The sequence below is a fragment of the Pongo abelii genome, chromosome 10 (genome assembly GCF_028885655.2).
Source record: "Pongo abelii isolate AG06213 chromosome 10, NHGRI_mPonAbe1-v2.0_pri, whole genome shotgun sequence".
In the NCBI taxonomy this organism is placed as follows: Eukaryota; Metazoa; Chordata; class Mammalia; order Primates; family Hominidae; genus Pongo; species Pongo abelii.
Window position 1 is genome coordinate 90,923,233 of NC_071995.2, and position 26,071 is coordinate 90,949,303.

The 26,071-nt window shown below is 40.0% G+C and overlaps 2 long non-coding RNA genes across 2 annotated transcripts; one reads left to right on the top strand and one right to left on the bottom strand.

Moving 5' to 3' along the window:
• Window positions 1–503: 503 nt before the first annotated feature.
• CLLU1-AS1 (CLLU1 antisense RNA 1) lies at window positions 504–14,764 on the bottom strand. Its single transcript, XR_008512041.2, has 4 exons — window positions 14,713–14,764; window positions 2,965–3,054; window positions 1,412–1,586; window positions 504–873 (listed from the first exon to the last, which is right to left on the bottom strand). It is a non-coding gene; the product is annotated as a CLLU1 antisense RNA 1 (long non-coding RNA).
• Window positions 1,645–17,542, top strand: LOC112135848 (uncharacterized). The gene is made up of 3 exons (XR_002917084.3): window positions 1,645–2,244; window positions 5,826–6,393; window positions 15,572–17,542. It is a non-coding gene; the product is annotated as an uncharacterized LOC112135848 (long non-coding RNA).
• Window positions 17,543–26,071: the final 8,529 nt, after the last annotated feature.

Sequence of the window (26,071 nt, forward strand, 5' to 3'; positions counted from 1 at the left end):
CAACATCTCTCATGAAATCTGTTCCCATCATTACTCAAGATTTTGTATGAACAGTATTCCACATAAACTAGGCACTCAATAATGATTGGTTGGCCAATGGAGGGTCATTATTTAATGCACTACAATCTTTTATGCAAGGGGCCCACAGGAATCAGTATGATCCCATAGGAATCCTTTACTCTTCCTTTGAGAAAGAAATAGATAGTGGCTTGTATTAGGTTTCTTGTGTGTGTTGTGAGACGGAAAGATATGAAAAGAAACTTGATCAGAGCATAAATGTGGGCCCGTGGGATAGGAAAGAATGAGGGAATGAAGGAAGAAAACATAGATTATAGACAGGAAAATCAAACCTATTAAAACTGATAATTTCCGAATACTAAAAATGTACATTCATTTGAACAAAAAGATTCTATAAAGCAAGATTTCTCTGTTCTTACCAGCACTACCGTGCCCAAACTACCTTAGGAAATGAATAGCAGAGTCAAACTTAAAAGCACCTGAAATTTAAAACAAAAACCAATTTACATTTTATTTAAGAAAAGCAAACAGATGGGCCTGCTAACAATGTCAAAGTCTCGTTTACAAAGAGAAAAACAAATCTGGAACCTGAAGTCAAATGAGTTCAAAATAAAAAGCAAACCAATAAACAGAAACCAACATAGACAGAAGTTACTACCATCTCCCTCAACCTGTGAAATTCTGGAACTTCTCTTTCTTTCTCCCCTTCTTCTTCTCTCACCTGGAAGACGAGCAGAGTGAACACATCAGGGGTTGTCAGTTCCCCAGATGGCACCACATTCATAAACCACCAACTCCAGGAGAATGTAGGAAGCTTAGTCAAGGCCAAAGTTCTCTTTGGATCTTCCACATGGGCTTCAAGACAAAAGAAAAAAAAGTTTGCTTGAGAATATCTTCATATCTATTAGTTTGAACCATGCAAAATTACAGTTTTTATAGGTAAAATGAGTGCATATTGGCAATTTCAAATGATTGACCCTAATACATTATGCTTTTGGGTATATAAATATTCAGATCTTAAACATATGCTGTTAAATACAAAATCAGGTATATTCCTACTTCTATAATTAAAGCAAAGAGAATTTATTTTGGTCACTACTCCTTCTGACATGAGGTATGAACCAAGTTCAGGAGCCCTAAAGGTCTGGGTCTGGGTCATTTCTCCACCTCTCACTTGTCCCACTGTCTTGGTCAGTCATTGTGTTCTGAGCTGTCTCATAAAACATCTGCTATGACTTTACTTTCTCCTGATAGGGTGGCTTTGCACCGTTGGCACTTCATTGGCCTTATTGGTATGCTTTATACACTGGTTCTCGTTTCCAAATTGGCATTATTATTGTTATGATTCCTGCTGCTCTCCCACATTTCCCATCTTTCTCCTGATCCCTCTCACCTGTACATTTCTTATATTTTCTCCTGTACTTCCTTCTTCCCATAATCATTGCCCAAGTGTGTCTTCTTTCTTCTCCTTGGCACATTTCCTTTGCCCACTCTCACATATGCAGAGATGGCTCTTGGTTTTCCTTCTGAAATCTCATAGTTTGGAGGTAAACTTGTTAGCAAGGCCACTGAGAAGAGAACAAAAGGGAAACATAAGGGAAACCAAGTCACTATCTCTCTCATTTCCTGGTTTCTAGAAGTAAGACCCAAAGAACTCACTGTTTCAGCACTTTCAGCTCAGGCCAAACTAGGGTGATCAAACTGAGCTTCTGAGTGCTGATCAAAACCTATAAAACCAAGTAGACAGACCATCTACAAATCTTCACTGTTAAATACCGTAAAGAATGAAAAGGTCACTAATCGGTAAGACTATATGTGTGATAATTAAATTTATGCATCAACCTGGCTAGGCTAACGGATGACCAGGTAACTGGTAAAACATTCTGGGTGTGTCCATAAGGTGTTTTTGGAAGAGATCAGCATTTGAATTGGTGAACTTAGTAAAGCAGACGGCTCTCACCAATAAGGGCAGGCATCATCCAATCTGTCGAAAGCTTGAATAAAACAAAAAGAGGAAGGGAAAATTTGCTTCTTCTCTTCTTCATCTAGTATATCATCTTCTCCTGCCCTTGGATATGAGTGGGCCTTCAGACTTAAACCAGGAGTTACATCTTTGGCTTCCCTGGTTCTCAGTTCTTTGGACTTGGACTGAATTACACTGCCAGCTTTCCTGGTTCTCCAGCTTGCAGATGGCAGATCATGGGACTTCTTGGCCTCCATAATTGTGTGAGTCAATTTCCATTTTATTTACATATCCAGTCATGCATTGCTTAACAATGGAGACAGGTTCTGAGAAATGCATTGTTAAGTGATTTCCTCATTGTGCAAACATCATAGAGTGTAATTACACAAACCTAGACAACATAGACTACTAAACATCTAGGCTACATGGTGTAGCCTGTAACATCATGATAAGTATGTATAACATCATGATAAGTATGTATGTATCTACCATATCTAAATGTAGAAAAGGTACAGTAAAAATATGGTATAATCTTATGGGATCACCATCATATATGCAGTCCTTTGTAGACTGAAATGTCATTGTGTAGTGCATGACTGCATATGCACACATACACACACATACACACAAACATACTATTGGTTCTTTTTGTCTGATGAGCCCTAATACAATATGTTATACATTTATATTGACTCTATTTCAAAATTTATGGTTTTGGTGAAACATATGTGGAGATGGGGCATAGGTATGTGAACTGAGATAGTGTCCTGCTGATGAATGGGTGGGAGGCATCATTTGGGACAAACGCAGGACATCAGCCTATAGATATCAAGAGCTCAACAAGAGCATTTTATGGCAAAACCCCCCACAAGACCTCTCAGAAGTTGTGAAAAATGTTTCTGCTAAAAGTTTCTTTATGACAGATGACATTTATGGATAAAATAGGGATTAGCAGGATTCTTTAAACACTTTCGAACACTGACCTTCATTTCTACCAGGCAGTGGGGCCCCAAGTGCAGGGCCATAGGAAGTACAAGCCTGGGAGATATTAGGCTGCACTGTCTGTAGAGAATCTGAAAAAATAATAGAGTCACTGAAATGCTGTTTGGTATAATTATTGCCATGCATCATAATTCTAAATCATACTAGTGGTCAAATACTCTTCCCTGAAAAAACGTTTTCTTGGTTTGAATTCTAAATAATTGTTGTGGTCACCACTGAGCTTTTAAATATATAAATAGTTTCAAGTTTGCATATTTTTATTACCTGTTCCTTAACAAACATTGAATCCAACATGAAAATGATTATGGGAAACATCCGGGCATACAGTCCCTGACTCTTAAGGACTCAGGTAAATACTTAGGGTTATTTCATGGCCCTAGTCTTTGGGGTACCACACATTTCTTCTTCAAATCACAGATTCAAAATCAAGAATGATAACACAGTGATTGTGTAGACAAAATAACTGAACCAAAATTGCTTGCTTCTGTCATTCTATGGGACCACTTAGAGTTTTTACTTGTGCTTAAAATTTTGAATAGTAAAACAGTGTGAACTTCATGCTGGAATATTTTTGGCTTTTTAGATACAATTTTAAGTACATGAAATATTTTTACAAGACTAAGTAACATCACTGAAATTACAGCTTTCTTCTTTTTAAAACTGGTATTTGTTTTAAAACTAAAGAGCGAATCAAGAAAAGCATAATTATTACTGATTATTACAGGATTATTACTGAAAAAGAAATGTATGGAATAGAGGAGGAAGGAGTTAACAAATGATCCACTCTGGGGGTTGAAAACACCAATAAGCCACTGCTTCCAGGAAGTGCCTAAGACAGAGCTGGCTCGGCTTGCTGGGTCACAGCATGTAAGGAAACTGTGGGCTACATGCCACGTCCTCAGTTGTCCAGATAGATAATCCCATAGCCCCATGGGGAAATAATCTTTAATTATGATATAGCTGACACCATTCAAAGCACTATGCTAAGTCCTTTATGTGAATTAACTTTTGTCAAATTTATTTTTCACAAATAACCCAAATATGCATACCACTATTATCCTACTTTACAGAGGAGAAACTGAGCTCCTAAAGTTTAAATATCTAACCTAAGTTAAGACTGCTAGTCACCCTAGGCTATTAACTCAGGCAGTCTAACTCAGGTATAATAACATTATGCTACTGTCTGCAGCTTTGACAATGCCTGAATTATAGCATCATGCTGTCTAACTAAAAAGCTAAGGGAATTAAAATGAGCCATAGGGCTCAATTTCATAAAAGGAGAGAAAATACTGGGGTAAAGTGATAATGCAGAGTTTAAAATATTTTTGTAAAAGTGCCAGAGATTGAGTATAACAAGTGTGACCAAAAAAAAAAAAAAAAAAGGAAGAAGGTAAAAAAAAAGAGAGAGGTCTGAGAAATAGAAATATCAGAGGAAGGAAATAAAGGAGGGTGAGAGTAAATTCTCTTTTAGCATTCAGATTCCGCAGATTCCACAAATCACATTTCTTTTTTTACCAACTAAGGAAAAATAACACTTGACCTAACATTTCATTGCAGTTAGCTAAAGGATGCTAGAAAAGCTATGTTTCAGTGATTTGCTCTAATTTCTTCAGGAATAGAGAAAAGTGACAAAAAGATCAGAGAGGAGAAGAAAGGAAACTATTAGAAAAATGCAGAATTGGAGTAGGATATAACATATTTGGGTTTACCTAAGGTAAAATTTTATATTGTAATCTTAAGTATCTTGCTACTTCAGTTTGGTTCCTGGAACAGCAGCATCAGAATCTGCTGAGGGCTTGTTAAAAAGGCAGAATCTCAGGTCCCATCCCAGACTCACTGAATCAGAATATAAATACTGACAGGATGCCCCAGGATTCATATGCACAGTAGAGCTGTAGCCTGTTGTAGCCTGTTGTAGCCTGTGGTAGCCTGTGTTGTAGCCTGTGATTGTTTTCTGCAACTTAGTATTTCTGAGTTTTCCCAAGGAAGAAAACCCAGGCCTTAGCTTCTGGCAGACTTGTGTTTCTCCTTTACTTACTAGCTGCATGACCCATGAGCAAGGAAATCAAACTTTATGTGCCTCAGTTTCCTCATCTATAAAATGGAGACTATAATAATCATCTCCTAGGCTTGTTTTGAGGATGTTCAATAAATGCTCCTTTCATTCCTCTATTTATAGACCTGCCGCAGACAATTCTGCTAGCAGCCTTTGTGCTATTATCTGTTTTCTAAACTTAGTAATTGAATGTTATCTGGAGACTAACTCTGAAATAAATAAGCTGATTATTTATTTATTTTCTCAAAACAACAGAATACGGTTTAGCAAATTACCTCTTAAGATATTATTTTACATTTCTATATTCTCCTACCCCGAGTTGATGTGTGAGCAATATGTCACTTTCATAAAGCCAGGTATATATTATGGACAAGTAAGTAAAAAACATATTATTTATTCTACGTTTTTGTCCAAGAATTTTAAATTTCAACTGTTGCTCGTGTGTTGGTAATGTAAAACAAACTCAGTACAGTAGTATTCAGTACAGTATTTAAGCCCCTGTACTTAAACATATTCCTCATACCAATGAAGTTACATGAAAAGCAAATTTGTGTGGGATATTGTAGATGGAAGTAAATTAGTCTTTATGTTCCCCACAAATTGAAATGCATTTCAAAAACTCTGTGTGTGTATGTGTGTGTGTGACAGAGTGTGTGTGAGAGAGAGACAGAGAGAGAGATACGCTTTGCTTGCCTCCATAAGCTGGCTGCTATGATTAATAAGACCAAGTTTTCTAAAGAAAATGAGATCATAACAAAAGCCCTCTTTATGCCTATCTTTTATCAGGGGCAAAAAGGAAAGAGACAAAACAGCATGAAATGATGAGACCAAGTGATGAAAATTCATTCACAATGATTACTTTCAAGAGTAATTTCTCTTGGGTAATTCAGCCGCCTGTTACTATGGCTCTCTGGAGTGATAGCTAATGTAAATGAAGCCTCTAAAAGTGGATTATCCTGACAAGAATATACTCAGCCAATAATGCAACAGAAATCCATTCAAAGCATTCGGGAAAAATTCAAAAGAATAAATATTCTTTTTTTTTTTTTTAAAGTTAATGGCCTACGATCCATTTCTTCCCTGACTAACAAGCAGCAAGCACTTAAAAATATCCAGCCAGGATGAAATAGAAACCCACCTGACTTGTTAATATTTTTGTTTGGTCCCAGGGACTCAGATTCTAAGCCAAATTCTTTGAGTGATCTTGGCAAATGTCTCAAATTATTTTGGCCAACTTTTCTTTATCTTGGAAAAAAAAGTTTCATGAATGGGTGTCAAGGGATCCAAAATTGATTAGTTTTAAAAAACTTTCTTGCAGATATGTATGGCACCCTAAAAATGTATTAGAAAAAAAGTAAGTACTCTGTAGTGTGAAAAATTCTTAAAGGACATCCTCTTTTACAAACTCGCAAAAACAGCCTTTGGAATACCCACATGAAGTAGCTGTTGTTTTTGCTTTCTATATACCTACATCTTGGCTATCATAAAAAGACAGGTTTTCGGCCAGGTGTGGTGGCTCATGCCTGTAATCCCAGCACTTTGGGAGGCCAAGGTGGGCGGATCACCTGAGATCAGGAGTTCAAGACAAGCCTGGTCAACATGGTGAAACCCAGTGTTTACTAAAAATACAAAAATTAGCCGGGTGTGGTGACGGGCGCCTGTAGTCCCAGCTACTCGGGAAGCTGAGGCAGGAGAATCACTTGAACTCAGGAGTCAGAGGTTGCAGTGAGCTGAGATCATGCCACTGCACTCCAGCCTGGGCGACAGAGCAACACTCCATCTCAAAAAAAAAAACAAAAAAGACTGGTTTTTCAACAGCCATTCCCACCCCTCTGCATGGAAATATTCACCCAGTCAATTGTTTTCCTAGTTTGGGCAATGGCCCTCTGGGCAGGACTGGAGTGGGGCACACAGGAGCAGCTGCAAACTGTGTTTAGAAGCATGTCTGTGAAATGTCATGCAAGAAAAGACATATTTAAAGGTAGGCTTTGCATGAATGGAAAAGGAGGGTAATTCTATGTAGAGCAGAGCCTCTTACTTGGAGTGAGAGAAGCAGAAGTCGGGAAGCAAGAGGAATTATGCTTTTCATCAGCCAAATTTGCAGGTAAGAGGATTGGCTAAGAAAAGAGAAGTCATCTTGGTTGAGGCTCATGAAACCAAGTGTAAAGAAAGTGGACTAGATTAATTTCATCCATTACAGGAAGAGGAGCCGTGAGAGATAATCCAGAAATCATTGGGATTTGATGGTAGAAGGTATTTTGGGACTATTCCATTTGAAATGAGAAGGTACCTGACATTCTTTGAATTCCTTTCAAGCAAAGGATTAAACTTACCCATGAGTTGACTCAGAAAAACATAAAAAGTATTGTTGCTCTGCTCAAAGTTTTATCTAACTCATTCTCATTTCTTATTCCAAGATGAAATGAAACAAATGAGGTTTTTTGTTGTTGTTGTTGTTTTTGGACACAAGGCAAGGCAGCTACCTGGGCAGAGCTGTTTTATTTCTCTGTGCTGTCGGGAGACATTGGTTAATTGGCCATGGAAGGCAACCATTAAGATGTTCCCGAGGAGCCAAGATGGCTGAATAGGAACAGCTCCGGTCTACAGCTCCCAGCGTGAGCAACACAGAAGACGGGTGATTTCTGCATTTCCATCTGAGGTACCGGGTTCATCTCACTAGGGAGTGCCAGACAGTGGGCGCAGGTCAGTGGGTGCGCGCACCGTGCGCGAGCTGAAGAATTCTGCATTTCCATCTGAGGTACTGGGTTCATCTCACTAGGGAGTGCCAGACAGTGGGCGCAGGTCAGTGGGTGTGCGCACCGTGCGCGAGCCTAAGAAGGGCGAGGCATTGCCTCACTCGGGAAGCGCAAGGGGTCAGGGAGTTCCCTTTCCTAGTCAAAGAAAGGGGTGAGAGACGGCACCTGGAAAATCGGGTCACTCCCGCCCGAATATTGCGCTTTTCAGACGGGCTTAAAAAACGGCGCACCTGGAGATTATATCTGGCACCTGGCTCAGAGGGTCCTACACCCACGGAGTCTCCCTGATTGCTAGCACAGCAGTCTGAGATCAAACTACAAGGCGGCAGCGAGGCTGGGGGAGGGGCACCCGCCATTGCTCAGGCTTGCTTAGGTAAACAAAGCAGCTAGGAAGCTCGAACTGGGTGGAGCCCACCACAGCTCAAGGAGGCCTGCCTGCCTCTGTAGGCTCCACCTCTGGGGGCAGGGCACAGACAAACAAAAAGACAGCAGTAACCTCTGCAGACTTAAATGTCCCTGTCTGACAGCTTTGAAGAGAGCAGTGGTGCTCCCAGCACGCAGCTGGAGATCTGAGAACGGGCAGACTGCCTCCTCAAGTGGGTCCCTGACCCCTGACCCCCGAGCAGCCTAACTGGGAGGCACCCCCCAGCAGGGGCAGACTGACACCTCACACAGCTGGCGGGGTACTCCAACAGACCTGCAGCTGAGGGTCCTGTCTCGTTAGAAGGAAAACTAACGAACAGAAAGGACATCCACACCAAAAACCCATCTGTACATCACCATCATCAAAGACCAAAAGTAGATAAAACCACAAAGATGGGGAAAAAACAGAGCAGAAAAACTGGAAACTCTAAAAAGCAGAGGGCCTCTCCTCCTCCAAAGGAACGCAGTTCCTCACCAGCAACGGATCAAAGCTGGACGGAGAATGACTTTGACAAGCTGAGAGAAGAAGGCTTCAGATGATCAAATTACTCCGAGCTACGGGAGGATATTCAAACCAAAGGCAAAGAAGTTGAAAACTTTGAAAAAAATTTAGAAGAATGTATAACTAGAATAACCAATACAGAGAAGTGCTTAAAGGAGCTGATGGAGCTGAAAACCAAGGCTCGAGAACTACGTGAAGAATGCAGAAGCCTCAGGAGCCGATGTGATCAAATGGAAGAAAGGGTATCAGCGATGAAAGATGAAATGAATGAAATGAAGCAAGAAGGGAAGTTTAGAGAAAAAAGAATAAAAAGAAACGAGCAAAGCCTCCAAGAGATATGGGACTATGTGAAAAGACCAAATCTACGTCTGATTGGTGTACCTGAAAGTGACAGGGAGAATGGAAACAAGATGGAAAACACTCTGCAGGATATTATCCAGGAGAACTTCCCCAATCTAGAAAGGCAGGCCAACATTCAGATTCAGGAAATACAGAGAACGCCACAAAGATACTCCTCGAGAAGAGCAACTCCAAGATACATAATTGTCAGATTCACCAAAGTTGAAATGAAGGAAACAATGTTAAGGGCAGCCAGAGAGAAAGGTCGGGTTACCCTCAAAGGGAAGCCCATCAGACTAACAGTGGATCTCTCAGCAGAAACTCTACAAGCCAGAAGAGAGTGGGGGCCAATATTCAACATTCTTAAAGAAAAGAATTTTCAACCCAGAATTTCATATCCAGCCAAACTAAGCTTCATAAGTGAAGGAGAAATAAAATCCTTTACAGACAAGCAAATGCTGAGAGATTTTGTCACCACCAGGCCTGCCCTAAAAGAGCTCCTGAAGGAAGCACTAAACATGGAAAGGCACAACCAGTACCAGCCGCTGCAAAATTATGCCAAAATGTAAAGATCATCGAGACTAGGAAGAGACTGCATCAACTAACGAGCAAAATAACCAACTAACATCATAATGACAGGATCAAATTCACACATAACAATATTAACTTTAAATGTAAATGGACTAAATGCTCCAATTAAAAGACACAGACTGGCAAATTGGATAAAGAGTCAAGACCCATCAGTGTGCTGTATTCAGGAAACCCATCTCACGTGCAGAGACACACATAGGCTCAAAATAAAAGGATGGAGGAAGATCTACCAAGCAAATGGAAAACAAAAAAAGGCAGGGGTTGCAATCCTAGTCTCTGATAAAACAGACTTTAAACCAACAAAGATCAAAAGAGACAAAGAAGGCCATTACATAATGGTAAAGGGATCAATTCAACAGGAAGAGCTAACTATCTTAAATATATATGCACCCAATACAGGAGCACCCAGATTCATAAAGCAAGTCCTGAGTGACCTACAAAGAGACTTAGACTCCCACACATTAATAATGGGACACTTTAACACCCCACTGTCAACATTAGACAGATCAACAAGACAGAAAGTCAACAAGGATACCCAGGAATTGAACTCAGCTCTGCACCAAGTGGACCTAATAGACATCTACAGAACTCTCCACCCTAAATCAACAGAATATACATTTTTTTCAGCACCACACCACACCTATTCCAAAATTGACCACATACTTGGAAGTAAAGCTCTCCTCAGTAAATGTAAAAGAACAGAAATTATAACAAACTATCTCTCAGATCACAGTGCAATCAAGCTAGAACTCAGGATTAAGAATCTCACTCGAAACCGCTCAGCTACATGGAAACTGAACAACCGGCTCCTGAATGACTACTGGGTACATAACAAAATGAAGGCAGAAATAAAGATGTCCTTTGAAACCAACGAGAACCAAGACACAACATACCAGAATCTCTGGGATGCATTCAAAGCAGTGTGTAGAGGGAAATTTATAGCACTAAATGCCCACAAGAGAAAGCAGGAAAGATCCAAAATTGGCACCCTAACATCACAGTTAAAAGAACTAGAAAAACAAGAGCAAACACATTCAAAAGCTAGCAGAAGGCAAGAAATAACTAAAATCAGAGCAGAACTGAAGGAAATAGAGACACAAAAAACCCTTCAAAAAATTAATGAATCCAGGAGCTGGTTTTTTGAAAGGATCAACAAAATTGATAGACCGCTAGCAAGATTAATAAAGAAAAAAAGAGAGAAGAATCAAATAGATGCAATAAAAAATGATAAAGGGGATATCACCACTGACCCCACAGAAATACAAACTACCATCAGAGAATACTACAAACACCTCTACGCAAATAAACTAGAAAATCTAGAAGAAATTGATAAATTCCTCAACACATACACTCTCCCAAGACTAAACCAGGAAGAAGTTGAATCTCTGAATAGACCAATAACAGGAGCTGAAATTGTGGCAATAATCAATAGCTTACCAACCAAAAAAAGTCCAGGACCAGATGGATTCACAGCCGAATTCTACCAGAGGTACAAGGAGGAGCTGGTACCATTCCTTCTGAAACTATTCCAATCAATAGAAAAAGAGGGAATCCTCTGTAACTCATTTTATGAGGCCAGCATCATCCTGATACCAAAGCTGGGCAGAGACACAACCAAAAAAGAGAATTTTAGACCAATATCCTTGATGAACATTGATGCAAAAATCCTCAATAAAATACTGGCAAACCAAATCCAGCAGCACATCAAAAAGCTTATCCACCATGATCAAGTGGGCTTCATCCCTGGGATGCAAGGCTGGTTCAATATATGCAAATCAATAAATGTAATCCAGCATATAAACAGAACCAAAGGCAAAAACCACATGATTATCTCAATAGATGCAGAAAAGGCCTTTGACAAAATTCAACAACCCTTCATGCTAAAAACTCTCAATAAATTAGGTATTGATGGGATGTATCTCAAAATAATAAGAGCTATCTATGACAACCCACAACCAATATCATACTGAATGGGCAAAAACCGGAAGCATTCCCTTTGAAAACTGGCACAAGACAGGGATGCCCTCTCTCACCACTCCTATTCAACATAGTGTTGGAAGTTCTGGCCAGGGCAGTTAGGCAGGAGAAGGAAATAAAGGGTATTCAGTTAGGAAAAGAGGAAGTCAAATTGTCCCTGTTTGCAGATGACATGATTGTATATCTAGAAAACCCCATCGTCTCAGCCCAAAATCTCCTTAAGCTGATAAGCAACTTCAGCAAAGTCTCAGGATACAAAATCAATGTACAAAAATCACAAGCATTCTTATACACCAACAACAGACAAACAGAGAGCCAAATCATGAGTGAACTCCCATTCACAATTGCTTCAAAGGGAATAAAATACTTAGGAATCCAACTTACAAGGGACGTGAAGGACCTCTTCAAGGAGAACTGTAAACCACTGCTCAAGGAAATAAAAGAGGATACAAACAAATGGAAGAACATTCCATGCTCATGGGTAGGAAGAATCAATATCGTGAAAATAGCCATACTACCCAAGGTAATTTATAGATTCAATGCCATCCCCATCAAGCTACCAATGACTTTCTTCACAGAATGGGAAAAAACTACTTTAAAGTTCATATGGAAACAAAAAAGAGCCCTCATCGCCAAGTCAATCCTAAGCCAAAAGAACAAAGCTGGAGGCATCACACTACCTGACTTCAAACTATACTACAAGGCTACAGTAACCAAAACAGCATGGTACTGGTACCGAAACAGAGATATAGATCAATGGAACAGAACAGAGCCCTCAGAAATAACGCCGCATATCTACAACTATCTGATCTTTGACAAACCTGAGAAAAACAAGCAATGGGGAAAGGATTCGCTATTTAATAAATGGTGCTGGGAAAACTGGCTAGCCATATGTAGAAAGCTGAAACTGGATCCCTTCCTTACACCTTATACAAAAATCAATTCAAGATGGATTAAAGACTTAAACATTAGACCTAAAACCATAAAAACCCTGGAAGAAAACCTAGGCATTACCATTCAGGACATAGGCATGGGCAAGGACTTCATGTCTAAAACACCAAAAGCAATGGCAACAAAAGCCAAAATAGACAAATGGGATCTAATTAAACTAAAGAGCTTCTGCACAGCAAAAGAAACTACCATCAGAGTGAACAGGCAACCTACAAAATGGGAGAAAATTTTTGCAACCTACTCATCTGACAAAGGGCTAATATCCAGAATCTACAATGAATTCAAACAAATTTACAAGAAAAAAACAAACAACCCCATCAAAAAGTGGGCGAAGGACATGAACAGACACTTCTCAAAAGAAGACATTTATGCAGCCAAAAAACACATGAAAAAATGCTCACCATCACTGGCTATCAGAGAAATGCAAATCAAAACCACAGTGAGATACCATCTCACACCAGTTGGAATGGCAATCATTAAAAAGTCAGGAAACAACAGATGCTGGAGAGGATGTGGAGAAATAGGAACACTTTTACACTGTTGGTGGGACTGTAAACTAGTTCAACTCTTGTGGAAGTCAGTGTGGCGATTCCTCAGGGATCTAGAACTAGAAATTCCTTTCGACCCAGCCATCCCGTTACTGGGTATATACCCAAAGGACTATAAATCATGCTGCTATAAAGACACATGCACACTTATGTTTATTGCGGCATTATTCGCAATAGCAAAGACTTGGAACCAACCCAAATGTCCAACAATGATAGACTGGATTAAGAAAATGTGGCACATATACACCATGGAATACTATGCAGCCATAAAAAAATGATGAGTTCATGTCCCTTGTAGGGACATGGATGAAATTGGAAATCATCATTCTCAGTAAACTATCACAAGAACAAAAAACCAAACACCACATATTCTCACTCATAGGTGGGAATTGAACAATGAGAACACATGGACACAGGAAGGGGAACATCACACTCTGGGGACTGTTGTGGGGTGGGGGGAGGGGGGAGGGATAGCTTTGGGAGATATACCCAATGCTAGATGACGAGTTAGTGGGTGCAGCGCACCAGCATGGCACATGTATACATATGTAACTAACCTGCACATTGTGCACATGTACCCTAAAACCTAAAGTGTAATAATAAAAAAAAAAAGAAAAAAAAAATGTTCCCATGTGAGTGAATTTTCCAGGGTTCCCAGCTTCTGCATCCTTCCCCGTCCCTCATTTCCATTGTTGGTGATGACAATGTCTCTCCCATCAGCCTCATGAAGTTCTCTCTCATTTATTAAAATTTGCTTTCAGGAAAAATTTTGAAAATGTGTCTAATAATGCCTGATTGGCCCCTTATCCTAAAGGGTTAAACTGGAGGAAGGAAGCTAAACTGAGAAATTTTGCAAATCATTGAGCCAAAAACATATTAATAGCAAGATCTATCATTTATTGACTAGTATGTGGCAGGAAGTGCCCTTTTATTTAGGCAGGGAGAGTTGATGGTGGGGGAGTGGTGTTCACACATCTTAAAGAGGTGCTATCTCCTCCTGTATAAATCATGTAAGTCAAGAGAGTAAGGAATTGTCTTTGTTTGGTTGTATTCAGGGGATTAGAGTATACAGTAGAAGATCCCAAGAGATCTTGAGATCATTTTAGAGTAAGAAATGCCAATACCGCCGGGCGCGGTGGCTCACGCCTGTAATCCCAGCACTTTGGGAGGCCGAGGTGGGCGGATCAGAAGGTCAGGAGATCGAGACCATCCTGGCTAACGTAGTGAAACCCTGTCTCTACTAAAACTACAAAAAATTAGCCGGACGTGGTGGCGGGCGCCTGTAGTCCCAGCTACTCAGGAGGCGGAGGCAGGAGAATGGCGTGAACCCGGGAGACGGAGCTTGCAGTGGGCCGAGAATGCCCCAATGCGCTCCAGCCTGGGCGACAGAATGAGATTCCGTCTCAAAACAAAACAAGGAAATGCCAATACCAGGAGAAATAGAGCCAAATCATGAACATAAGCTAAACAAATGCTGGCAGTGTAGCCTAGTGGTTAAGAGAGCAGACTCTTAACTAGAACACTGCACTCCATGTCCTCACTCCAGACCCTCACTGTGGGGGTCTAATTTAACCCCTGTTACTTACCAGTGGCAGTCTTAAGGCATTCCTTAAGTTCATTGTGCCCCAATTTATTCATCTGTAGAAGGGGTAGGATGACAGTAGCGTCTGCTTTATAGGCTTACTGTGAACATTAAATGAGTTACTACTGTATCTGTAAAGTGCTTAAAATGCTGCTCCAAAAGAGTTTGTTAAACACTTAAGAACTGATTTACTTGCATCTAAACTGACAGCTCTCAATAACTGGAAATGATCAAGCATAGGCCCTGGAATATAAGCAGGTCTCCATGAAGGCAAAAATGTTCATTTCTTTTGTTCAGCCCTGTGCCTAGATCAATACCTAGTGATCATGCTCAAGAAATATTGTTGAATGAATCAATGAACCTACCCAGGTAGTTACATAAAAGAGTTCTGCATGAGTACAAATCTGGGCAAAGTGACCTCCAAGGAAATTTCCACTTTTAGATTCTGTGATTTCCTTAAGGAACTGATAAATTGGTGTGATACAATATAAAAAATGTGCCTATATGATTTGAGAAAAACTTATTTTCTCTCCCTCTTTTTTCTTTCCTTCCTTCCTTCCTCCCTCCCTTCCTTCTCTTTCTTCTTTCTTTTCTTTTCTTTCTTCCTTTCTTTCTTTTTCTTTCTCTTTTTTTCTTGTCTTCTCTTTCCTTTCTTTCTGCCTTTCTTTCTCTCTTTCTTTATTCTCTTTCCTTTCTTTCTTTCTCTTTCTTTTTCTTTCTTTCCTTCTTTTTTCCTTTAAGCAGAACATGTCTGTTAGATGAATGCCTTTTTCTAGTTAAAAGGTTAAACAGGAAAGTGAAGCACAATTATCAAGGGTCTCTAGTCATCTCCACATGTTCCTAATCATTATCTTCTTTTACAGTTTCATATCTCTAGGCCTTTCATTGGGTCAGGTTGGCATTTCGCTGCCCTTTATGTGTGTGACAAGTGAAAATAAGGAAAGAAAAAAACTCAAGTGAAGAAAATCAGAATCTGTGCAGCAGTTCCGGGACGTTTCAGCTGCTTCCCACATCACCTGCCTCATCAAGCCCCAGGATCCATCTCCTTGCTCATCTTACACTCCGTGTGCATGACGGACCCACCGTTCGTTTATCAGAGCAAAGGCTCTCCCGCTATTCTGGTTCACCCCCCACTTAGCCAGATATACAAGAATATCTGCACAGATGACCTGCCTCACCTGGGAGCTCAGAGGAGCTCAGATTCCGTTACTATCACACCAAGGACAGATCTCCCAGCAAGAATGACAGAAAAGACTAACTGCCCCCCAAAATCTCCCTTCCAAAACACAGTTGTCCTAATTCTCCCAAGAAACCAGAATGTGACTGCTCACCTCTCTAAGGACCTGAAAACAATTGGCCATTTCAGCTATTTAAATAAACTTTAAAAAGTCCAACCCCCAAAATATTAAACCATTTTGGTTGGAATGATAACATAACTAACTTGCTGACAGCTGCTTCTGCTATTTGCAAAAATGGAAAAAAAATACTTCTAATCAGGTCAAATCACTCTACCTTTGGGATTCTAAATTTACTCATATTCTCAAAGAAATATATTCAATCACAGTGGGGAAAATAGGATTATTCCTTTAGCTCAATAAGCAACCAGAAATTCTTCCTTCAAATCTTGACATTTAATCAATCAGAAATTGATTTTTGGAAAACTTGTTTCCTATGAAGCTATCTCTGCCTGCAGGATTTTTCTTTTACAATCCAGACTATAGAAGGAAATTCACAACCTGGACTTTCACCTCCACTGGTCAGAGTTTTACTGACCAATTCCCACCTCTGCCTTACACCTAACAGAAGTTTGTGCCTCTGTTTTCTCTTCACATACCCCAACAGTTACAAATCGTTGTTATTATTAAGCATCTTTTATTTTGTGGCCTCTAATTATATGGTCCCCTAAATTTTGACCTAATCACAACAGATGGGTAAAATTTTTTAACATATTAATAATATTTTGTTTATGTGTCAATATCTTAGCATGTATCAATTAAGATGGAGGTCTTAACGTTCTCTTTTTGAAAGAGAATATTAAGATTCAGAGACATTAAGAGATTCTCCCAGGATCACAGTTAGGTAACAGAGCTGGATTTTAGTCCAGGTCTGTCTACAGCTCTAACGTATATACACCCTTTGTATAACATGTCACAAATTCAGCATAAAGGGATCTTCAGTGATCTAAGTCAGCGGTCAGCAAACCTTTGCTAAAAAGGACCAAATAGTAATATTTCAGGCTTTGTGGACATTATGGTCTCTATCACAACTGTTCAAATCACCATGTAGTGTAAAAGGAGCCATAAGCAAAATATAAACTAACCAATGTGGCTGTTTTATGGGATTTTTTTTAACTCTTTATTTACAAAAGCAGGTGGCAGGTCAGAACTCGCTTATGGGCCATAGTTCTCTGACCCCTGACCTGAGAAAATCTTATATTTATGGATAACATTTAGACTGTGACCTGCCAAGTAGGAATGAGAAGCTCTGTCAACTGAAGATCAAGGCTGGAGTTCTGAAAGCAAAGAGCTGTCTGGTGTTAATGATAAGTGAAATAGTTAAAGTTAGAAGATCCCAGTTATAAGAAGCACAAAGAATAATGACCATAGACTCCTGAACAAGAATGTCTGGACTTCTGGCTTAGGCACTGTGGCTGTATGGTCCTGGCCAAGTTACCTAATCTCTCCAGGCCTCCATTTTCTTATCATTAAATGAAGATAATAAAAGTATTTTCCTCAGAGAGCTGTAAGAATAAAATGAGCTAACCCATGTCAAGCACATAGAATAGGGCCCAGCCTATATTAATTTATCAATAAATGCCAGCTACATATTAGTTCTCTATATTTTTATTCATTATCATAAAATGTTTATCTACAGATTGGCATTGTAAAGATGGAGTTAAAATGTATGTATGTGAAGGGAAATTATTCCTGTTACTATTGACCTGCATCACCTTACCCCAAATTTGATGGCTTAAAGTAACAACATTCATTTTGCAAACAAATTTGAAATTTGAGGAGGGCTTGTCTGGGAAGACTTGTCTCTGCTCTATGTGATATCAGCAGGGGGAGGCTTGACGGACTGGCACATGCCCTTCCAGAATGGCCCACTCACATGCCTGCCAAGTTGGTGCTGGCTCTTGGCTGGGAGCTCAGCTGGGGCTGAGTGCTAGGGTCCCTGGGAGGTTCCTTGTGGCCTGAACATCCCCACCGCAAGGCGGCTGCGGTGCGAGGGTGAGCGTTTCAAGATAGAGCCAGGATGACACTGTATTACTGTGTAAGACCCAGCCTGGGAATTAATGCAGAATCACTTCCATCCCATTCTATTTTTAGAAAGTGAGTTATTAAGGTCACCCCATATTCAAGGGGATAGGAATTAGACTTCATCTGTATTAAGAAAAGTGTTTTTAAAATTGTAGACATGTTTTAAAATTCTAAAGTCCACTTACTGGCTGCAGATTATTTATACATACATGCAAAATACACTCCTACATTCTGTTCTTAGAAGGCTCAGTTGCAAGTACAGATGAAGCCCTTCAAGTGAGATTTCTTATATATTTATCCTCTCAATCTGAAGACTTGTAAACTAAGAGACAAGTTATTTGCAACCTACATACCCAATATTCAATGATAAAATATACATAGGGCAGCCACTATAGACACTCTTATTTTAAATAGAGGAAAATGAGAGCACATAACAGTCATTGGCTCATAACAACTCTGATATCCAGACAGCAAACACAAGCAGGTCTTTTTTTAGGTCTCAGTCCTACTGCCTGGATTCCCTACTGCTCTTGGGTTTTCCCTCCAGGTTCTTGGTTCTTGGACCTCTTTTCATTTAATACTATTTCTGTTCTTTTAAGTTCAAGCTGGCAAAATATGATTGTACAATTCTGTTTAAAATTCCGGGACTTCCTGTGATTCTTATTGGGGAATACTCCATTAGACAAAAATCTCTTTGACGTAAGCCATTCTCTACCTGAGATCCCTGTAAGGCTGTGATGGGACCACATAACCTTAAAATTATTAGAAGACTTATTGTTTAACTGAGAGAATCTGCCTAGCATATGCTTAGATCCTTAGAGGAACTCTGTTTCAAAGGGCTTATGAGACATTACCTTATATCTTTCTAAGGTACCAACAAAAGGTCTTTGGCTTTTGAGTTTGATCTTTGAGCTGACACCTTTTCTTAATTTGAGAATCCCCTGCTCTATGGAAAGACTGACAAAGAGAAATAGTTTTATATTTGAATGTAACATCTTGGATCTTTAATAGATTATCTTAAAATTTTCCTGAAAATGTAACAGTTCCTTTTTTTAAAATTCATTCTCCCTACACACTTATTATATATGACTAAAAGAAACTCCCTGGCATTTTCAACATTCTGGTGGGAATTTTTCTTAGCCAAATCTACCAGTTTATTAGGTACATTTGTATTTTCCGTGTCCCTGTAGGTGACAATCTTGCTAAACTTTCTGCCACTACATAACAAGGATCCCTTTCTCCAGATTTCAGTAACAATCTACCAATAGCCTCCTCAAGGTCTACCAAGCTTCTACTAAAAATCTCTTTCAGCCCCTTCCAACTTCTGCCCACCAACCAGTCCCAGAAGCAATACCCATGTTTTAGGTTTCATTATAGCAGCATCTAGTTTCGAGTTCTCAGAACCTGTTTCGATCATGTTTCACTATTTCCAAAACATCCCAAAACAGTAGCTTAAGACAGTAACACTTATTTTGCTCACAGGCTGTACAGGAAGCATGGCTGGAGAGGTCTCAGGAAATATACAATCATGGTGGAAGGTGAAGAGGAAGGAGGTATGTCTTACATGGCCAGAGCAGGAGAAAGAGAAGGGGAAGGTGCCACACACTTTTTAAAAACCCAGATCTCATGAGAACTTACTCACTATCATGAGAACAGCAAAGAAGGAATCTGTCTCCATGATCCAATCACCTCCCACCAGGCCCCTCCTCCCACATTGGGGATTACAATTCGACATGAGATTTGGGCAGGGACACAACTCCAAACCATAACAGTTGGCAACCCTTTTTAAAAGAAAGTAATGGCATCAACTCCTTGGGGATGTGGATTGGAGGAGAATATTGGAGAGGATCCAGGGGAAGTGACGATATCAAGTTCTTTATACATAAATAGATCTATCTTTTTAGGGAAGTAGAATATGTCATTTAGGATAGGGAAAGTTGAAGATATTACTCTATTCAGCTTTAGGGAAACTCCAAGGTGTAACCCTATGTCCTATGAATATTAGGCTTGTGGAAAGTGCTCCACTGGAAGAAGACAGAAAATGTCCTGCTGCACAGGGATCAATATCTTCATGCCACGTCTTGCAAATGCAGTCAGGAAGCTTGCTCTAAATTCGTGTTGCCTTTTAGAAAGTTACAGAGCGTATTTCTTCATATTTTCTTTATTTTTGCCCTTGATAGGAGACTTCCAGGGATTCAGTTATCATAATTTTACATTTATTTATCCTTTTCTGGGAGAATCTCATACCTTTTTTACTAGAGAAGCCAAGGTCACAATTAAGATTAGGGAGACAATACAGAGTCAAGACACCTGAATTTTGCCACACTACTCTTGGGCCACTTTAATTGGTGTTTCTGGGCCTCATTTTTATTACTATTATTATTAATTATTTTATTGTTGTTGTGTGTATAGAAGCTGGAAGATAGTGACTTCTATTAGAATTTATTCTTATAAACAATGCTGTATGGCTCTTGGATTAAGAAGTAAACAGAAAACAAAAAGTGTCTTTGAACTGTTGTCTCTTCTAGGTCTTCTCAGAGTGCTACCATTCTGGGATTAGATGGGTGAATTTCCTTTTTCTTTTGTTTGAGAGGTCTAGATTTTTGAAGTATCTAAACCATCTTTAGATCTAGGTTAATCTCCAAAAAGCAATATTGCCTGAAACATTCCACTTCTAAGGAAGTTTGCATTTCTCTGAGTGTAAGGGTCTGGTCTGTAGCTCCTTGAGATCAGGAATATGTCTTTTTATCCCCATAGTTCAGTGCCTACCCTAGTGTCTTCCCTACAAGTGATCATTGAATGAAGAAAGGAATAAATTCCTTCTTCTCTAACATACATCAGAGACCTCTGACCATTATTGGGTCCCCCTTCCCTATTGATATACCTCTCCATCTCCAGACATCCACATGGCCTCCTAGGGGTATGGGATTCTTCACTCTTCTCCTGGTACAAGCTCCTTGCCTGAAATTTTTCTGACCCACCCCCATTTCTAACCGTCACAGGTTTAGATTTTCTGAAGCAAACATACAGACAGAGTTTGAGGTACAAGACGTTTAACAGGAATTGACTCTTGTGAAAGGAAGAGGGGAAGATGTGGGATTGGGCTCGGTAAGAAGCCAAGCTATGACACAATGAAAACCTCAGCCCACCCTGCACAGAGCTCAGGAATGAATGTCACCTGTTAGAGCTGACCTGGGTCAGGTCAACATTGCTGGGTGTTTCTGCTTCTGCCTGGTTCAGTTGTCAGATGCAAGCTGACCTGGGAAGGGTTTGACTGGGCAAGATGGCTGTCTGCAGATGAGGTCAATCAGAAGGGGCTGACAGCCAAAAGTGGTTTGCTCATCTCACTATCCACAGCTTGGTGGCAAGTCCTTCAAGAGGGAGCTGGACGATGCTTCTCCACCTCTGCCACACCAAACAAGGCATTTCTTTCTTCTTCTTTTTCTCCCTGTCTCCCTTCCCCCTCCCCCCTCCCCCTTCTCCCCTTCCTTCCCCCTCCTCCTCCTTCTTCTTCTTCCTCTTTTTCCTCCTTCCTCTTTTCTTTAGAGACTGGGTCTTGCTTAGTTGCCCAGGCTGGAGTGCAGTGGCAAGATCATAGCTCACTGCAGCCTCAGCCTCCTGTGTTTAAGCAATCCTCTCATCTTGGCCTCCCAAGTAGCTGGGACTACAGGCATGTGCTATCATGCCCGACTAATTTTTTAATTTTTACTAGAGACAGTCTCACTATGTTGCCTGGGCTGGAGCATTTCTATTCATGGGTTTTGTTCCTCTGGAGCTGTGCTGTTCTCTTTGATAACATGAATATGGATTTGTATTTACTCCCTTCTGGCCATCTTATCTAATGGCCCAAAGGAAGGCCAGTGGTGAAGATGTTTCTCTACAGGGAAGTTTCTAAGTGTTTCTCAGCCTACATGTGTGAGTGTATTAATGGGAATACTGGGGATAATTGGATAGAATGTATGAAATTAGGATTGGCCTAAACTATCTGGCCTAAAGTTTATCTTAGTGCCCCTAATAACATCTCCAGTAATGGTCTTCCCTGAGGTTATAGAATGAGCTATAGGAAAGAGTGATAGTACAGGAATGAGAGGATTGGATCGTCTTTTCTCTTTTTTCTATTCCTCTATGATTATTTGATTTTTTTTTTTTTTTTGAGATGGAGTCTCACTCTGTCGATTATCTGATTTTTGTTTCAGATTAAGGCCAGCTTTCTGTCACTGAGCAGACCCACTTATATGGGAAAGGGCCACACACCAAATTAGACCATTCACTGATACCCAGGCACACCCATTTTCACCACTCTGCTCTTGCCCGTGCTATTGCCTCTGCACCCAAGGGATTCCCCCTTCTGTGGCAGTCCGTATGACATCCTTACTAAGAAGGCCTCCCTCAGTGCCCTTGGCCCTCTCACAGCCCTTCCCATGGCCTTCTCCACTAGACTGTGATGAACCCAGTGTCTGGAACTGTTCATGGCATTGTTGTTAGTGTTGTCATTTTGTTGTTAAGCCTTCTGCTGTCAGTGGTCATTTCATATGTTTGCATATTTGGGCTCTGCCTCTTTTTGGTATGCAGTGTGGACCCGATTGCACTGCTATTTGTGTTTCAGTGGCTTTGTCGTAGTCCACCATCTATGCCACTTACTCTGAATGTCTGGCATATTGGTAGGTGCCCAATACCAACTTGGAAAGTGAATGAATTTGTTTTCTCAGTACCTTTTGAAATGCCTATACTGATGTTCCTCCACTTATGATAGAGTTCATTCTGAAAAGCTCATCATAAGTAGAAGATATTATGTCAGAAATGCATTTTATTGTATTTTTTATTTTTTAATCTTTCTTTCTTTCTTTCTTCTTTCTTTCCTTTCATCTTTCTTTTAGTAGAGACAATGTCTCACTATATTGCCTAGGCTGGTCTTGAACTCCTGGGTTAAAAGCAATTCTCCTGCCTTGCTCTGCCAAAGCGCTGAGATTACAGGCATCAACTACTGCACCTAGCTCAAAAATGCATTTAATGCTCCAATAAACCCATCATAAAGTCGAATCATCAGCAGTCAGTGACTATCTGTATACCTTAGGACTAAGTTAGAAGTTGGAGATGGTAAAGTTTCTAAATTAGTACAAGCACAGGAGCTCTTATTTCTGCCACTTTATGAAAGTCATGTGAATATTGGTGACTATCAGTAATGGGCTGGTAGAAACTTTAGGACCAGTCTGTCTTAGTCAGCTGGGATGCTACAATAAAAAACCATGGACTGAGTGGCTTAAACAATGGACATTTACTTCTCACAGTTCTGGAAAATGGGAAGTCCAAGATCAAGAAGCCAACATGGCTGGATTCTGATGAGGGCTTTCTGGAATGCAGATGATCACCTTCTTGCCATGTCCTCACATGGAAGAGAGAGTAAACTCTCTAGTCTCTCTTTCTCTTCTTAAAGGACAATAATCCCATTATGGAGGCCTCATGCTCATGACCTCATCTAAACCTAGTTACTTCTTAAAGGCTCCAGCTCCAAATACCATCACACTGAAGGTTAGGGTTTCCACATATAAACTTCGGAGGGACACAAACATTCAGTTCATAACAAGTGCATTCTACAGGACTCCAGGGAGTGTGTTGGCTACCCTTTATCCCACACAGCTGCAACAATCCTAATCCATTGATATCAAGTCACCATATATTTGAAATTCACTCAGTTCCCAAGAAAATATCTGCTTTCATAATCATTTCTCAGCTAAGGAATGAAAGCTGTGATAAGAAAGTCTAGCACTTAGTGGAAAACAAACTTGAATTAGGCCAGGACCCCTTAAATATTGTCACTATGAAATCAAAGGGCAGTATTTACATGCTTTTCCTTCATGATGACCTGTTAGATTTGGCCTCTTTATGCTGCAATCAACTGAAAACATTCCACTGTTGATAATCCTTTATCTTCTAACAAATCTAATTTAGTAGATCTTGTTACTCCTTATTTTTGAAAATATTAAACTGAACAATAAGTGATCTTTCAGGGAAATTCTGCAAGAGAAGTGGCTTCTAGAGAATGCCTCTTCTCCAAAAGGCCTAGTTCTATTTCTGATATCTAATCAGTTCTGCTCCCTTTAAATAATTACTGAGACTAGCTTATTGTTTAAATGACCTCATTTGGAAGTGGGACTTTCCCCTTTGCCTTCTTCCCTTTTAACTTCTGTCTTTAATTAATGTAAATGTAGTCAGAACTGACAGTGTTGACCTTTCCTGTAACTATGATTGCCACTTGTGGCCATTCTTTACTCATCAGAGTGATTCTCACAAGTTCTTTAAGTTTTTTGGAAGTGCAAACCCAACAGAAAGAAAGAATAGGACTCCCTGCATTCTATTTTGCTCTGCCGTGAAGATGCATTGTTGAGTAATTTGCTTTACATTCAGATATACCCAGATTCCCATCTTCCCAATCCATGTGACTTGGCTGTTACAACTCTTTATAAGCCTCAATGCCTGCAACTGCATAAGAAAGTGGTAACCATCTCATGGGGCATTGGATAAATGAGATAATACTTATGAAGTATGCAGCACGCAGCCAAGAGCATAACGTGTTCAATCAGTGATATCCATTATTACTACATGTCAAATCACTTCTGACTTCTGTGATTCTACTGGAGAAAAGGATGCAAAATCCTCTTGCCGTTGGGGTGTCAAACATTTTAATACTTATTTCCAAATTCATTGGAGGGGTCTTTCCCTGAAGTTTACAAATGTGCAATACACCATTCAGGCAGGCTTTCTTCAGTAGTGCAGGTCATTTCAGGGGTTCTCCACATTCTAGAATAATTTTTTTTTTTACCGGCTACAGACACATTTACTGGCAAGGCCCATGATAACAAAATGAAATTAATATAGGCTTTACAGTCAGAGACCTAGGCGACCTGTGTAATTCATTAATATCTCTGAGTCTATTTTCTCAGCTTTGAAAGAGGCATAAGAATTGCTCTGAAGAATAATGATGAGCATAAAATAGGATAAATGAGATAACTATGTAATATGCATTAGTTTAGCACCAAGCCATATAAAAAGGCACAATAAAGGGAATCTATTATGTTTCATTTATTCCCACTGCTATAAACTGAATGTGTGTGTCCCCTGCCCACTGCAAATTCATATGATGATGCTCTAATCCACATTGTAAAGGTATTTGGAGGTGGGGCATTTGTGAGGGAACTAGGTTTAGATGAACTCATGAAGGTGGAGCCCCCGTGATGAGATGAATGTCCTTATTTAACAAAAATCAGAAACAACAACAACACAAAGGAAGACAGCATGAAATCTCTCTCTCTGTCTTTCTCTTTTCCCCTTTCCTTTTCCCTTCATCCCCATCGCCATGCAGCCGCAAAAGAAAGGACATGTGAGGACATAACCAGAGCCCTCCCAAGAACCTGACTGTGCTGGCACTCTGACCTCAGAATTCCAGCCTCCAGGAGCATGAAAAATAAATGTTGGTTGTTCAAGCCACCCAGTCTACGGTATTTCAGTGTAGCAGTTTGAACTGAGATACCTATTAATAGATGTTCCTTTCCTTCTTCTCCCTCATTTTTATGGCATATTACCAGTGTTTGGTACTAAATACTAGCTGTTAACTCTCCCTTAGTAGAAGACAATAGAGTGATGCTGAATTGGTCTCAGCTACGGGAAACCTTTTGCCCAGAGAGAAAAATTAAGTCTCCTAACAGAAAGCTGGCACTTTCCCTTACTGGACTTTAGCGAAAACCTAATTCCCATGGGTAAAGTGAGTAATTGCTAAAGGGAAACAGATCATGTGTGTTTACATAGTCAGAGATGTTTTATGGGATTAGGTGGGTGATGAAGAGTAATCATTATAATATTTTACAACCCAGACATAAAAGAGAAAGAGCAGAGAAAGACCAGTTCTCTTGTGAAATATTTGCCATTTAATATCTTTTTATCTTTGGGCAAGCCAACTTATTTTCTTACAAATAAGCAGTAACTAGACACAGATATTTAGGAGGAGAAATGGACCTTAGATGTTCTGTGGCATAATTTTCCTTTCACATAGGGGAAAACCAGGACCAGAGCAGCGGATGAAGATGCCAAGATCAGGCACTGCCAATT